Below are 14,522 nucleotides of genomic sequence, written 5' to 3'. Positions count from 1 at the left end.
CCCAATTGGGGATCTGTAACCAAGGTCCTAGGAACAGAACCCAGATAGTGAATCAGGCCCTATAACAACTCTCAAATGCCCTATCCTGGTCAATCGGGTGGGGATGCTCCAGGCGCCCAAAAGAGGCAGGGTCTTGAGTAGAGTTGGTGGGGCCAGAGGGCTAACCTCCCCCAACTAGCCCTTCAGCACTGCCCAGCTTGTGTTGCCTGGAACTCTGGTGGTGATTTTAAAGGGCTTGCGGGCTGTCTCCCATTCCTTGTCCCCCTCCTCCCCATGGGCAGCCCTGATCATCTGAATATACACACAATACGTAGTCTGTTGCCATTCACAACGATTTCATCTTCAAAATTTCTAGAAACATAAATTGAAATCACTAACAAAATTATATAAATTCAGTTTATACAGAGAGCTTTAATTTTAATTGACAATATCCTTTTCACACTTTGGTGCTAGACTGGTCCTTTTCCTTCCCAGTTGTTGGAGAAACTTTCTTAATAGCCACACTGTCCTTATTGGCTTTCAATAACATTACTGTAGCTACTAATCTCATTGTGTGAATGAATAGCACTAAATGATGAGATGCCCCTTAGAGAGAAGAAAGCATTAATTAACAGTACTAAGCAGGGCTCAAATGGGGAATAGCTCTGTTCCCTCCATGGAAACAAAGTTCTTTGTTAACATATTATACGTGCAGACTTGCTAAGCTCTTTAAGGGTCCCAATCCTGGAAGATGCTTAGTGCCATTAACTGCTATTGAACAGAGGATGCTAAGATTTTGCAGGAGGCACTCAGGAAATCACAGGATCAGATCTTTAGGCATTGATGTTTTTATTAAAGTGGTAAACAACTTAGGGTTTTAACAGTTTCACAATAAATGTGAATTTGTAGCTAAGTGGGAGACTGTTGCATTAATTTCTGTTTAATTAGAAATGCCAGCGGAAAGAGAGGCAAGTAAAGGATTTCATTTGCCCATTGATTAAAATGATAATTCATTAGCATAAGCATCTATAAAAATGTAGGCAGTTTACTCATTCAAATAATGGAAGAGACAATTAAGGACAAAAACGTTTGATCAAAAGGAGACAGCTTGCAGATCCATATTTTCACTACCACAGGATCAAGTGCACATCCACCTCATTTTTTAAAAAAAAAGTCCTTCATTTCCCAGTTTTGTTGTAAGCTTGATTTCTGTGTTAGTGAAATGTGTAGTAAATAACTCTTTTGAACAAATGTGTTTTTTCAGATGAAGCAACTGCCAGCAAATGATAGAAAAAATAGGAGAAATAAAGTGGGTTTGGTGGTATGGCACCTAGTATATCTAGGGTGATGGATAGGCTAATACGTCACCTATATAGAAGCTACTAGTGAGAAGAAAGAGTAAGAATTGATTAAAAAACATTCTCCGCCTTTTCCAGGTAGCTCCTTTCCCAATATCAAATATTTGTAGCCAGATCCAGAGCAAGTCTGTGTGTTGTCAGGTGTAGTTTTGCTTCCTTAGTACCCTTCAGTACAGGGGCAGATATAGGGCAGGGCGAACGGGGCAGCCGCCTCGGGCCCCGCGCTTCAAAAAGCCCCGCGCGTGCGCCGTGGCGCCACCGCGCATGCACATGGCATCACTGCACATGCGCTGTGGCAAAGGGGGGGCCCCATGGAATTATGCTGCCCAGGGCCCTGCAAAACGGTCATCTGCCCCTGCTTCAGTATGACAGATGGAATTAAGGAAGACTTAAAATGTTCATAGTTTCAGTTATGGGGGCTACCATGAAATCCTTAGATACCTAATCCCTGATCACAAAACCTATGAGACAAACAAAACAATCAAAAGCATACAAATACCCCAAGAAGAGATTTCATCCTAAAAGGGTAATGGGGCCAGAGAGTCTGATGTCTTTGTTGCTGTAGAACTGATCTTGTCATGATCTTGGTAACTAATTGACCATTCATTATCAGTGGGAAATAGGTCAATGGAGGGATGATAGGAGTTACTATAGAGAACTTTCTGGGTGTCTGGCTGGTGAGTCTTGCCCACATGCTCAGGGTTTAGCTGATCGCCATATTTGGGGTCGGGAAGGAATTTTCCTCCAGGGTAGATTGGCAGAGGCCCTGGAGGTTTTTCGCCTTCCTCTGTAGCATGGGGTACAGATCACAGTTAGAGGATTCTCTGCATCTTGGGGTCTTCAAAGTATTTGAAGGCTTCAATATCTGAGATATAGGTGAGAGGATTATTCTAGGAGGGGTGGGTAAGATTTTGTGGCCTGCACTGTGCAGGGGGTCAGACTAGATGATCATAATGGTCCCTTCTGACCTTAAAGTCTATGAGTCTATAAACTGGCCTGATTATCAAAGCTGTTGAGAACCCACTGAGTTTTCAGTGAGTTTTGTGGGTGCTTAGAGAGTTAATGAAGACTCTCTTGACAGGTGGCAGGCCTGGAACTGCATCTTTAAAGAAAAAGAATTAAAACCAGTCACTGGTATATTTCAATAGGAGGAGGCTTTATCTATCAATATCCATCATTAGAAGAAACTGAAATTTCAACTTTGAAGTCCTATATTACCACTAACACATACAACTGAATGAAACTGAACCAGTCTGGTACCAAGAGCTTTAAAAAGTTGCATATTCATTATAGCAAATAATTGAGGGTACGTCTACACTACAGCGCTAATTCGAACTTAGTTCGAATTAGTTAATTCAAACTAAGCTAATTCGAACTAACGCATCTAGAACTAAAAACTAGTTCGAATTAGCGTTTTGCTAATTCGAACTAGCGCGTCCTCACTGATTGGACGCAGGGGGGCATTTAAGGGTGGTTGAAACCGGTTCTGGCAGGGCATCAGGTCAGTAGTTGCTTTGTGTGGCTGCTGTCTGAGGCTATCTGAGGCTCGTGCTTAAAGGGACCCCCCTGGACAGCCGGTTCCCAGCTTTTCCTGCTTCCTTGCCAACCTCGCCGAGGGACAGCAAAGCGTTGGTCTCTGTGCCCGTCTGTGTCGGTGCTTCCCTTCGGGGACACCGCCGCAGGTGGCAACAAGTAGCCAGAGCTCGCTCTGCACCTTCTGGTGCACTTTCTGGACTTGCTGCTGCAAGCCTGCCACCAATGGCTCGAGGCTGCCTGGCACCTCCTGGTGCATGTCAGCCCCCTGCCTCTCCGCCTGGCCGCCCTGGGGGCTGTGGAGGAGCCGCAGCGGCGCCCCGGCACCGGCGTGCCCTGCCGCATCTGGCGTCTGGACACCAGCACCGACTGGTGGGACCGTATCGTCCTGGAGCGCTGGGAGGACCGACAGTGGACCCAGAACTTCAGGATGAGGAGGGACACCTTCCTGGAGCTCTGCGAGTGGCTTGCCCCTGCCCTGCGCAGAAGGGACACTCGCATGAGGCCCGCCATCCCCCTCCAGAAGTGGGTGGCCATCGCCCTCTGGAAGCTCTCCACGCCGGACAGCTACCGCTCCGTTGGGAACCAGTTCGGCGTGGGGAGATCCACCGTCGGAGCAGTGCTTATGCAGGTATGGCACTCGCCGGCCACTGCGCCGGGGGGGAGGGGGACTGCGACGAGGGGATAGGCCGCCCCAGGGACAAAGGGGGGGCGGGAAGAGGCGAACGCGCCCCGCACCGGAGGGGTCGGTCTGTCCCGGCCGTACTACACGCCGCCAGGGGGGTTGCTTCTGGGAGTGGGACGTGGGGCACTGCCAGGGCATGAACGCTCCCAGCTACCCGGGCGCCCCACTGATTGGCGCTTTGCTGTGTCTCTCTCCGCAGGTGGTCAAGGCCATCAACCGGGTGCTGCTCCTCAGGGTGGTCCGCCTCGCCAACCTGGATGCCGTCATCCGGGGATTTGGCGCCCTCGGCTTCCCCAACTGCGGGGGGGCCATCGACGGGACGCACATCCCCATCCGTGCCCCGGAACACCAGGCTTCCCAGTACATCAATCGCAAGGGGTACTTCTCCGTGATCCTGCAGGCCGTGTGTGACCACCAGGGACAGTTCACGGACATTAATGTGGGCTGGTCCGGCAAAGCACACGACGCCCGGGTGTACCGCAACTCCTCCATGTGCTAGCGGCTGCAGGACGGGACCTTGTTCCCCGACCGCCACATCAGGGTCGGGGACGTGGACATGCCCGTGTGCCTGGTGAGGGATGCCGCCTACCCACTGCAGCCGTGGCTGATGAAGCCGTACATGGGGCACCTCAATCCCTCCCGCCAGGCCTTCAATGGCAGGCTGACCAGGGCCCGCATCGTGATGGAGGGGGCCTTCGGGCGACTGAAAGCCCGCTTTCGATGCCTCCTCACCCGTCTGGACCTGGCCGAGCACAACATCCCTCCCGTGGTGGCAGCATGTTGTGTGCTCCACAATTTGTGTGAGCGAAAGGGGGAGGTTTTCCTGCCAGCCTGGATGGCTGAGGCTGACCGCATGGCTGGACACTACGGTCTACCCCGCACTGCCGCCATCCGGGAAGCCCAGCGGGGGGCCGTCCGGATCTGGGAAGCCCTGCGGGAGAGCTTCCAGGTGGAGGAGGAGGACTGACCTCTCCCTTGCATGCCCCACTGGGGCCTTCTTGCACCCTATCCCCCTTCCCCCTTCCCCTCCCTACCTACTGTAAAATAAAGACACATGTTTTTCAAACAAAAACGTATGTTTATTTCACATAACTGGGGTGGGGGAAGGGAGGAATGAGGGTGGGGGAAGGGAGGAGGGAAACCTGGGACGAGGGAGCTGGAAGGGGAAGGGAGGAAGGGAAAGGAAAGCTCAGGGGTGGGAGTCCGGCTGCCTCTCCCGTCTCGCCACACTGCGGGTCCGGGGGCATCGGTGGGCAATGGTTGTGGGGGAGGAGGGGCAGGAGGGATAGGGGGTGTGGAGGAAGCAGGAGCGGGAGCAGGAGGGGGAGCAGGAGGAGCAGGGGGAGCAGGAGCAGGAGGAAATGGGAAGCGGTTCTCCAGGGCCTCCAAACTCCTCTGGCACAGCCTCAGGTCCTCCTGGATCCAGTGGTCCTGGGTGCGGAGCTGGTGATCCATGAACCGGAGGTGCCGCCTTTGGTAGTCCTCCTGGTTCCTGGCTCTCCTGCTTGCTGCAGGCGGGGTGGTGCGCCCTGCAGGCCCAGGTGCTGCAGCTGTGGTGCAACAAGACCAGCGGTCAATTACCCCAGGGGCCCAGGTGTGTGAAACCCAGCTCCCCTCTGCAAGGCCAGGGCCCCTGCAGGCTCCCCAGCTACTGCTCCGTGGTGAGCAAGGTCCAGGCCATGGTCCCGGGGCTCCCTCTCGCCCCAGCCCCCCATACACATAAGGGGAGCATGATGGTACTCACAGGTGGATGCCTCCCCGGCCTCGGACGACACAGGCGAGCGGCTCTGTGGGGTGCCTCGGGGGTCCCAGGTCCTGGGCAGGCTGCCGGCAGGCTCCTGGCTCTCGGAGCCCTCCTCCTCCTCCTCCGTCTCCTGGAGCGGTCCTTCTGCCCCGGGGTCTATCACGTCCCCGGGGGCAGAGACGGCATGAGTCCCCAGGAGGCGGTCCAGGGCGTGGAAGTGGGGGCAGGCCTCCGGGTCGGCCCCTGGCTGGCAGGCCCGGGAGTAGGACTGCCGCAGGTCTTTGACCTTGCAGCGCACCTGCTCCCGGCTGCGCTGGTGGCCCTTGGCGGCCAGGCTGGCAGCTATGCGGCCATAGACTGCCGCATTCCTGTGGCTAGTGCAGAGATCGTGGACATTGGAGGCTTCCCCCCAAACCTCGATGAGGTCCACGATCTCTGCACTTGACCAAGTGGGTGCCCGCCTCTTGCATCCCCGGGCAGGCTCCTGGGAGCCGCCAGGCTGGTTCTGGGGAGCAGTGGAGGGCTGGGTGTCCTCGGGTGGCTGGCTCATGTTGTGGCAGGTGCAGGGTCTGTTGGCTGGGTGCTGGCAGCCTTGCAACTGGCACAAACTGTGTAGCCAGCCCGTGGCCCTTTAAGGGCTCCGGGGCCAGGAGGGGGGCAATAGAGTTTCCCTGGTGTTGGCCAGAGTGGCCACCAGGGAAACCTGGGAAGGGCTAGCCTCCCACTAGTTCGAATTAAGGGGCTACACAGCCCTTAATTCGAACTAGCTAGTTCGAACTAGGCTTAATCCTCGTAAAATGAGGTTTACCTAGTTCGAACTAAGCGCTCCGCTAGTTCAAATTAAGTTCGAACTAATGGAGCGCTAGTGTAGCACCTATGAAAGTTAGTTCGCACTAACGTCCGTTAGTTTGAACTACCTTTGTAGTGTAGACATACCCTAAGACATATGATTCAATGTAATATTCTCAGATGTTGAAAATAATTGTCCACTCATTCACTCAGGCATATGTAATGGTTTAAAATACCTAAATCTTGATTTGTTTGAAAGAAATTTGTTTCTCAGAAAAACTTGGCAATTTGTGATCACTGTAGGGAATAATTCCGGACACACTGGGTGCAGGTGAAAACAAGCAGAGGATGTATTGGTTCACACAGCTGCTGGAGTGCCCATCCGGGGTTAGCCTGGTAAGCACTGACTTAACCAAAACATACATTAGATTATATAGGCAGCAGATGGGCGGAGGGGAAGTGATTTGATAGGTCTAGCTGCAGAAATGAGATAAGCACATAAGCCAATAAAATATGAAGGTTACACAGGATCCCCACGCATCGCCAATTAAACATATTATCACTAATACAAATAATTATTCCTAACAAGCTAAATAAGGCTACATAAACAAAGGCATGTTGTTGGTCATTTTGTCGGTCGGAAATATAATGCGTCTCATGCGGGGGTGGTATTGCCTTGGTGCGATCTTTGGGATCCAAGCTTATTTTCTAGGAATAAAGCAGACAATAAAAAACAATCCCGCGCGGTTGTTTGGTACAGGCCTTATCAGAGTGAGGCCCCTGTGGTATGTGGATGCCAGGGGAACTAGGGTTACGGTAGCTGCCTGTCTGTGCGCTGCCCAGGCCTGGCCTAATGATTTCAGATTTGAGTTCTCTTTTCACAGCAGGATACCATGGACTGCCTCAGTTTACCCTACAATCACTAATATCACATCTCAAATTTTGACTCCTCCTGGTCTTTGAGTGAAAATGTACAGGTGAAATATTTGGGGCTAGGTTGTAAATCCTGCCTTGTTTTCTTTCCTTTGAGAATTCATAATATCACTTTGATTTGAAAGGACTGGGAATTTTGCTAATCTTTTACTAGTCATGCAGCATGCTTTTTACATACTACTCTTCATCAAAGAAGGTTGCAAATATAAATGTTCTCTCATGTTCTCATTCTTTTTTAAATACCAAAAACAATTAAATATTCTTTAAGGGGTTCTGAAAAGAGGTAAATAGCCACTCTTGTGATGGTTGAAATGTTATCCTTTAAATCCATTTAAAACTAGAGCAAGATCCACTAAGGCTTAGTCAATATTAAGGATAAACAGGAGGATGCAATCTTGGTAGGTTCTGCATCAGGTGTCTCAAAATCACTTTACCTTCAGTCCAGTAGCCATCCTCGGATCCTCCTAGTGGCCCAATGGACACTATGCTCTGGCAGGGCTGTGGAGAGGGGGTATCTGTACATTCCCCTGTCTGTTCTCCAGTCATGTGTGTCACCCCTAGGAAACTTAACACACACCTCAGGGACTCCTGGCTCCATCACTGGTAGCACAACAAGACTAGAGCAGCTTCCAGATGTTAGCTCTGTTCCATGGCTGCCACGGCCCTGTGTGTGCAGAGCCTCATGGGACATTTTGGCATGTCTACCCCCAGGCTTCATGGCGCCCACCTCAGCCTACCAATGGATGAGATGGTCCTCCATACTCAGGTTAGCCTGTGGGACCTTGGTAAGGCTGGAACCAGCAGCAGAAGTTGAGCCCCTCCTCCCTCCCTCCCCTGCACTTACCACGGTGGCTATGGGGAAGCAGAGCTAAGCAGCAGCCAGTGCTGGGTCTGGGCTGCTCTTCTTCCTGCTGCTGCAGTGAAGCAGAGCAACTGGGTTGGCCTGGGAGAGGGCGGCGGAGTAGAACAGAGGTTTCTGTGTCACTTTGTTTCCCTGCAGCTCCCACCACCATGGTGAGTGAAGGGGGGTCCCAACTCCTGCTGCTACCCTGCGTCAGCTCTCCTGGTAATGCTCAAGGCCCCTTGGGGGAAGGGTCTTGGTGGGGGGGAAGCAGAAGTAGGAAGAGGTGGGGCCAGGGTGGAGCAGGAGCTGGATTTGGGGATGGGGTATGTACACTCTCTCCATGGTGTTGGGGGGACTCATGTGCCAGCAGCTGTCTGTGGACTGGATTGTGGAATTGTTCAGGATGCAGACGGCCCATGGGCTGTGAGTTTGAGACCCTGATCTAAGTACATAAATACTTTTACACCTGCCCTAGACCGTATGCTCTTAATTTCATGAGTACTCATAATAGTTAATGAATAACAGATACTTTGTCTTGGCTTCCATCTTTATTAAGTTAGCTACTATTCACAGCTGGCAGAGTAGATCTGAAAATGCAAAAAATATTGTGAACACAAAATTAGATTGTTGAACTGTATCCACCCAGATAAGCAGCCCTTCTTACTTTATTGTGGTGGCTCATAGTGATAGTGCTGCTGTGCAGAGGCCCCAGTCAGCGATATAGGTATGTAAACAAGTAGTTGACTAGATGATTAATGGATAAAACTACAAGCTTATTGGTCAATCTTGTCAACTACTCGCATTCCCCCAATCCTTGCTGCCCCTGTATCTGGTTCCCTTAGCACTAACTGCCTGGTGCCGCCTTTGTACCTATCCCACTGTGCTGCTGCCTCTATTAGAGGCAGCAGTGGGGCGGAGGGGCCTGGGCAGACACTGCTTTGCAGTGGCAGCCCCTGTCAGCAGGATGTCCAAGCGCCCCGCAGACAGGGGCTGTTGCCACCCCGCACTGCTGCCTCTGTATCAGAGGCAGCAGTGTGAGGCAGTAGGCAGCCCATCTGTGCAGGGAGCTGGTTTTAAAACTGGTTCCCAAGCTCCCCCTGTTGCCTCTGAGTGAGGCCAGATTGCACAGACGACCAGCCCCGCCCCTGGGAACTATCTAACAGTTGTGTAACCAACAATATTTGTGTGATTACACAACTATTCAATTATACGAAACCTAACATCCCTACTGCTATATGAATCACAGAAGAGGAAGGGACTTAGAGAGGTCATCGAGTTCAGTCCCCTGCCCTTATGACAGGACCAAGAACTGTCTAGATCATCCCTGACAGGTGTCTGCCCAACCTGCTCTTAAATATCTCCAGTGATGCAGATTCCACAACCTTCCTAGGCAATTTATTCCAGTGTTTAACCACCCTGACAGCTAGGAAGTTTTTCTTAATGTCCAACCTAAACCTCCCTTGTTGCAGTTTAAGCCCATTGCTTCTTGTCCTGTTCTGAGAGGCCAAGGAGAACAATTTTTCTCCCTCCTCCTTGTAACACTATTTTAGGTACTTGAAAATTGCTATCATGCCCTCTCTGTTTTCTCTTTTCTAAACTAAACAAGCCCAATTCTTTCAGTCTTCAGTCATAGGTCATGTTTTCTAGACCTTTAATCATTTTTGTTGCTCTTCTCTGGACCCTCTCCAATTTCTCCACATCTTTCTTGAAGTGTGGTGCCCAGAACTGGACACAGTACCCCATCTAAGGCAGTGTAGAGCAGAGGGGAAGAATGACTTCTCATGTCTTGCTCACAACACTCCAGTTAATGCAACACAAAATCATGTTTGCTTTTTTTGCAACAGCGTCATACTGTTGACTCATGTTTAACTTATCTACTATGACCCCTAGATCCCTTTCAGCAGTTCTGCTTCCTAGACAATCACTTCCCATGAGAACATGAGGATGTATAATCGGGCAAGAAACATTAAGCACCACTGTGTGCTCTGTACTGAAATGCTCACTAGCGAGGAATTTTGGTTTACTCAGCACTTTCCAAATTCCTCAAGGGTTTACTCTCATTTTCTGAATCTTTGTCTCTACCCTCTTTACCCTTCCCTTTATCCTTTCTGTGGGAGAAAAAACTTTTGCCTCCTTAAATCAAAGGGCCCTCAGGATTCACTCAGATTTCAGAGCCTTCAGAAGTTTTAAAAAAAATGTCCCAGATGGTGCACCTCTTCTCTGTTCCACTACCCTGTTCTGTACGTGTTTTTTGCAGAAACCATGTTTTTGCAGAAGCTGCGCTTTGGAGTGCCCTCTCAGAAAACATGAAGGCAACACTGTATAGCTTCACACAGCTTCGGACCTTATTAATTTGCACTATGGATCATAGAGGTTGAAGTGAGAGATTTCAGAGGACTGTATTTCGTTCCCCCAACCTCTTTCTGAACATGGAGGGCAATGCTCAGCCCCTAAGACAGGTAGGTCCTATGACAATATATATTTTTCTCTACCCTACCATTAGTAATAAGCTAACTGAGGACAAATACCATGGGGCAGGGAGCACAAAACCAAGGAGCACAAAATACTAAGGTTTTCAAAAGTGACTAGAAGGGTTTTTTGGGGGAAGGGTGGGAGGTGACCAACTTGACACACCAGAATGGCCTGGTTTCCAAGGATGGGAGGTCAGCACTTTCTGAGAATTAAAATATGATAAGGTGTGTCAAGTTAGATACCCAAAGTCACATCTGAAAAACTTGGCCAAATTTTTAGGATGAGAAGATTAGTTACTACAATATGCAACCTCATTACTCCTAGTATGAGGACTTTGTTGAAAGAAGGGGCTGGAGGACAATTTTAGTTTCCACTGATTGCTCAATGCTGTAATAGCAAAAAAGGAGTAGAATGAAGAATGCTTGTTTATAATTCAGACCACCGGGAAGATTTACAATAGTCTATACAACTTTGCTTCTACAAGCAAAACAAAAATTTCTTCTCTGCCTTAGCTGTACTGAGATCTCAGAATATGGCACATTAAGCAGCTAACATTTGACAAGGAGAAGCATACTGCAGTAAAACTTTAAAAGCACCGTTGAAGTAGATAACAAAGCTGCTGCTGTCATTCAATAACTATCCACCGAAGATGAGTTGAACATGTCTTAATCAGGAAGTTGTGGGCTTGTAGTACTGAAAGTTGGGATGTTCCTTCATGGTCACATGAATAAAGAATACCTCACTCTTTCAGTTTTTTTACTCTGTTTGGGAAGTGAGAGCAGAGTATACTGTGTAATCGGAGTGTGGCCATTATGATGGAAAGCAAAGAGCTGTTAGAATCCCTCCAAAATGTAAATTAGGGATTTTCTTCTGGCATTCTATACAGTGAACTAGCATAGAAAGAAGAGTGCATTACACCACAGTGGGGACACTAGCTAACTTCTTTTTTATCCTGCACTGTAGCGTGGTGATGCTTCACACAGTAATTCTATTGTACTGAACAGAATTACTCTTTACATTAACAGTTGCATTGAAGTTAATAAGCAATATGCTATAATATATAGAAAGTTAATTTCTGTCTACTTTGCACCAAATAGCTGATGTCTCTATTAACTGTTTGCAAGATGTGGGCATGATCCAGCAAGTGGCGAGGAATTGTAAACACTTTTGGTAGCCATTTTACAGATTGAACAAGTCACTCCCTCATTGCTTGCTGATAATTTAGTTTACAGGTGTGCCATGTGCATCCTCCTGTTTAAAACTTGAAGCCTAGACCCATTAAAGCAAATTCTTTTCATTTGCTCCATCTAATACGGAACTGACAATTCTTGTTTTGTGCATTTGCAGTAGGGGTGTTAGACATCAGGTAATAGAATAGTCAACCAATTGCATGAATTCTTAACTTTTAGTTGACTATTCTGCAGTCTCCTGGGGCGGGACTGGCAGCCAGTACATGTAAACCCCCCTCCCAGGGAGACCTGTGCACCCCTGCACTGCTGGCAGCAGCACAGGGTGCCAGGCAGGAGCCAGTCTGTGAGGAGAGACAGTTTAAAAAACAGTTCCCCTCACAGACCAGCTGCCTGCTGCTCTGCGTTTGCAGCAGCCCCATCTGCTGCATCCATAGTGAACCTTGGCCTGCCGTAGCCAGGGATTGCTGCCATGAAGCAGCCTCTGTCAGTGGCAATTCAGGGCCCTCAGCAAGCAGAGGCTACTTCACGGTAGCCTCCTTGGGTTTCCTCCCCCCTCCAATCTGCTGCCTCTAACAGAAGCAGAAGGGGGGAAATGTGAGTAGCTGATTAGATTAAGTCTATACTTATCAGTCATCTAGTTGACTACTCATTCACATCCCTAATTAGCAGTGGTATATTTCTACAGAATTATCCTCTTACAGGTCATAAGATTTAATTTTTTGGGGGGGCGTATCCAGAATTATTCACTAGGAAGACTGGGTTAGAAAATGTAATTTAATTCTAAGGTGGAAATTAGCAGATAAATACGCTAGTTTTATTTTTGATCCTCTTTCCAGACTGCAGGGATCAATTCCTAGAGTAATTAAAAAGGTAAATACTGTAAATAATGAATCTTTTCTCTATGATATATGGTCCTCGTAGTAAAGTATTGTGTTCATGAACAGTGGTGAACTGTGATGATCTGAAAATGGAGCTAGTGAAACTGCTTCTTGGAAGTTGTAGAGTAATATTAGATTTTGATGTAAAACAAAAACAATGTTTGTGGATGTAGTGAAAAGTGAACTTTAGTTTTGGACAATTTAAATTTGGACTTTGACAATTTTCCTGATGCCTTCTGTAGCCATTCTGCAGAAATTAATTGGGGTGGCATACCTCAAATCATTAATGTTCTGGAGTGTCATCACTTTGGCTAGGTCTAGACTGTGGCGTTTTTGCGGAAAAAGCTACGCAAAATGCACAGCACATTTTGCGTAGTTTTTTCCGCTGGTTTTTTTTTTTAGCCTCCTCTTTTGGCAGAGCCTTTTTTCCTCATGAAATGAGGAATACAGGGCTCCCCAAAAGCGTGTGTTTGCTCTTCCGCAAATAAAGTGGAAGAGCAAACACATTCCTTGGGATAACTCTGGTATCCCACAAAAACCCCGTAGTCTAGACCAAGGGGGTCATGGCCGTCTTCCTGGGAGGTTGGAGTGCTTTGATCCAGGCCAGCCAGCATTTTGTACACACGGTGGGGAGGGGGGGGGAGTGGCAGGGGAGCAGACCCGTGCTTTAAATTAAAGAGGTCGCAATGCTTTAAATTAAAGGGGTGGGGGTTTTTTTCCTCAACAAATATTTTCCTGGTGCCGCAGGGTCATGAATGAAAAAAGGTTAAGCACCACTGGTCTAGACTTAGCCTTTAAGTTGAACTTGTTGTCTGTGCAGAGCACTATCTGTGTTTTAATCCATATAAAGGTAGTACTAGAGAATTGATTATGGGCCGGGAGTAGCCTACTCACCAACCTGTAGAAGGTAGTGGATTCGTTTTATAGTGTTTATCTTGAGGATAGGTATTTGACTCTCTCGTATGTTGCACCAGCAGGTTTTGAAGATAATGATCATGATTCTGATCTAACTCCCTCTCGGATAAATCAGGAGTAACTTTGTTAAAGTCACTATGCCAACATAAGAAAATGGATGCAATATCACGATTTCAAAAAGTTATGGAAGGCAGAAAGATAAAGGGAGAGTAATGTAGGATCATTCTGTTATTTATTGGTTGTTAACAAAAGCACGGGAATGTAATTACTATCATTTTGTTGTTCCTAGATAAGCAATTAAGAGGTTCAGTCTGAACAGTACTGCAACAAAGGACTTTTTTTATTGATGGGTGCAGGTGTTTTACAGAAGCACTTGAGAATTATTATTCCTGAATTAAATACTGGTGAGTTCTATAAATGAGTGGTTAACATAAAAAGCTACAATTAAGAGACAGTATTATGCTTTCAGCTTCTCTTCTTTGCCACTAAAAATTTAGGGACTGATTGTCCACTCACTTAAACCTGCTTTATATAAGCATGACTGTGTTATGTCTATTAGATTTGTCGCAGTTTTATCAGAGAAAGAGAAGTTGAGCCTATTCTGTTGTGAAAATCAAATTTTCATCCAAAGTGTAAATGTATGTTATAATTTGCATTATAAATCTGCTTTTCTACCCTTTGAAAAATAAATTGCCACCTGTGGCAGTGGTGGTACACTTTTATATGGTGGCCAAAGTTTTAAAATGGAAAATCAAAACCCTTGTACAATAGAAGCACTTGTCACATTGGCAGTGGGCAGAAGTACAGATGGTTTTGATATCTGCGGAAGGGGAGGTATTCTTGAAACCAGAAATGGATGCCTGCTTGTAATTTGTACCACTTCACCCGACTGCTTGCTGCCATTCCAGCCACCAGATCCTAATTCCTCCTTCATTGCAGCAGGCTTTCAAACTTCATTAGCAAACTTGAAGGCCAGATGCGTTTGTAATGTGCCCCAGTTGTACACCACGGATCTACACAATTATTTATGAGACAGCAATAGAACAGAAGGTATCCGGATTTTCACATTCTATTCTTGGTTCTGGTCTAGTTCAAACCAGCTCAGTCAAGCAGGTAAATTTGTCACATGCATTCTGAAAGCCTCTGTGGCAAACTTGTTAAAACTTCATCCTGTCATATTAGAAAACTGGGATCTATTAAGC

At 47.7% G+C, this 14,522-nt stretch overlaps 1 protein-coding gene across 2 annotated transcripts in view; it reads left to right on the top strand.

The window, feature by feature from the left end:
- Positions 1-14,522, top strand: part of FBXL7 (F-box and leucine rich repeat protein 7) — a 330,308-nt gene that overhangs the window by 233,287 nt on the left and 82,499 nt on the right. The window contains exon 2 of one of the 2 annotated variants that reach the window (XM_006117086.5): positions 10,123-10,324. The exons of the other annotated variant lie outside the window; for it this stretch is intronic. The gene's annotated coding sequence lies outside the window, so the exon portion shown is untranslated. The remainder of the gene's footprint in view (positions 1-10,122; positions 10,325-14,522) is intronic. 2 annotated transcript variants of the gene reach the window in all.

The sequence above is a fragment of the Pelodiscus sinensis genome, chromosome 2 (genome assembly GCF_052426305.1).
Source record: "Pelodiscus sinensis isolate ZL-2025 chromosome 2, ASM5242630v1, whole genome shotgun sequence".
In the NCBI taxonomy this organism is placed as follows: Eukaryota; Metazoa; Chordata; order Testudines; family Trionychidae; genus Pelodiscus; species Pelodiscus sinensis.
This window is presented reverse-complemented; position numbering and strand designations above follow the sequence as displayed.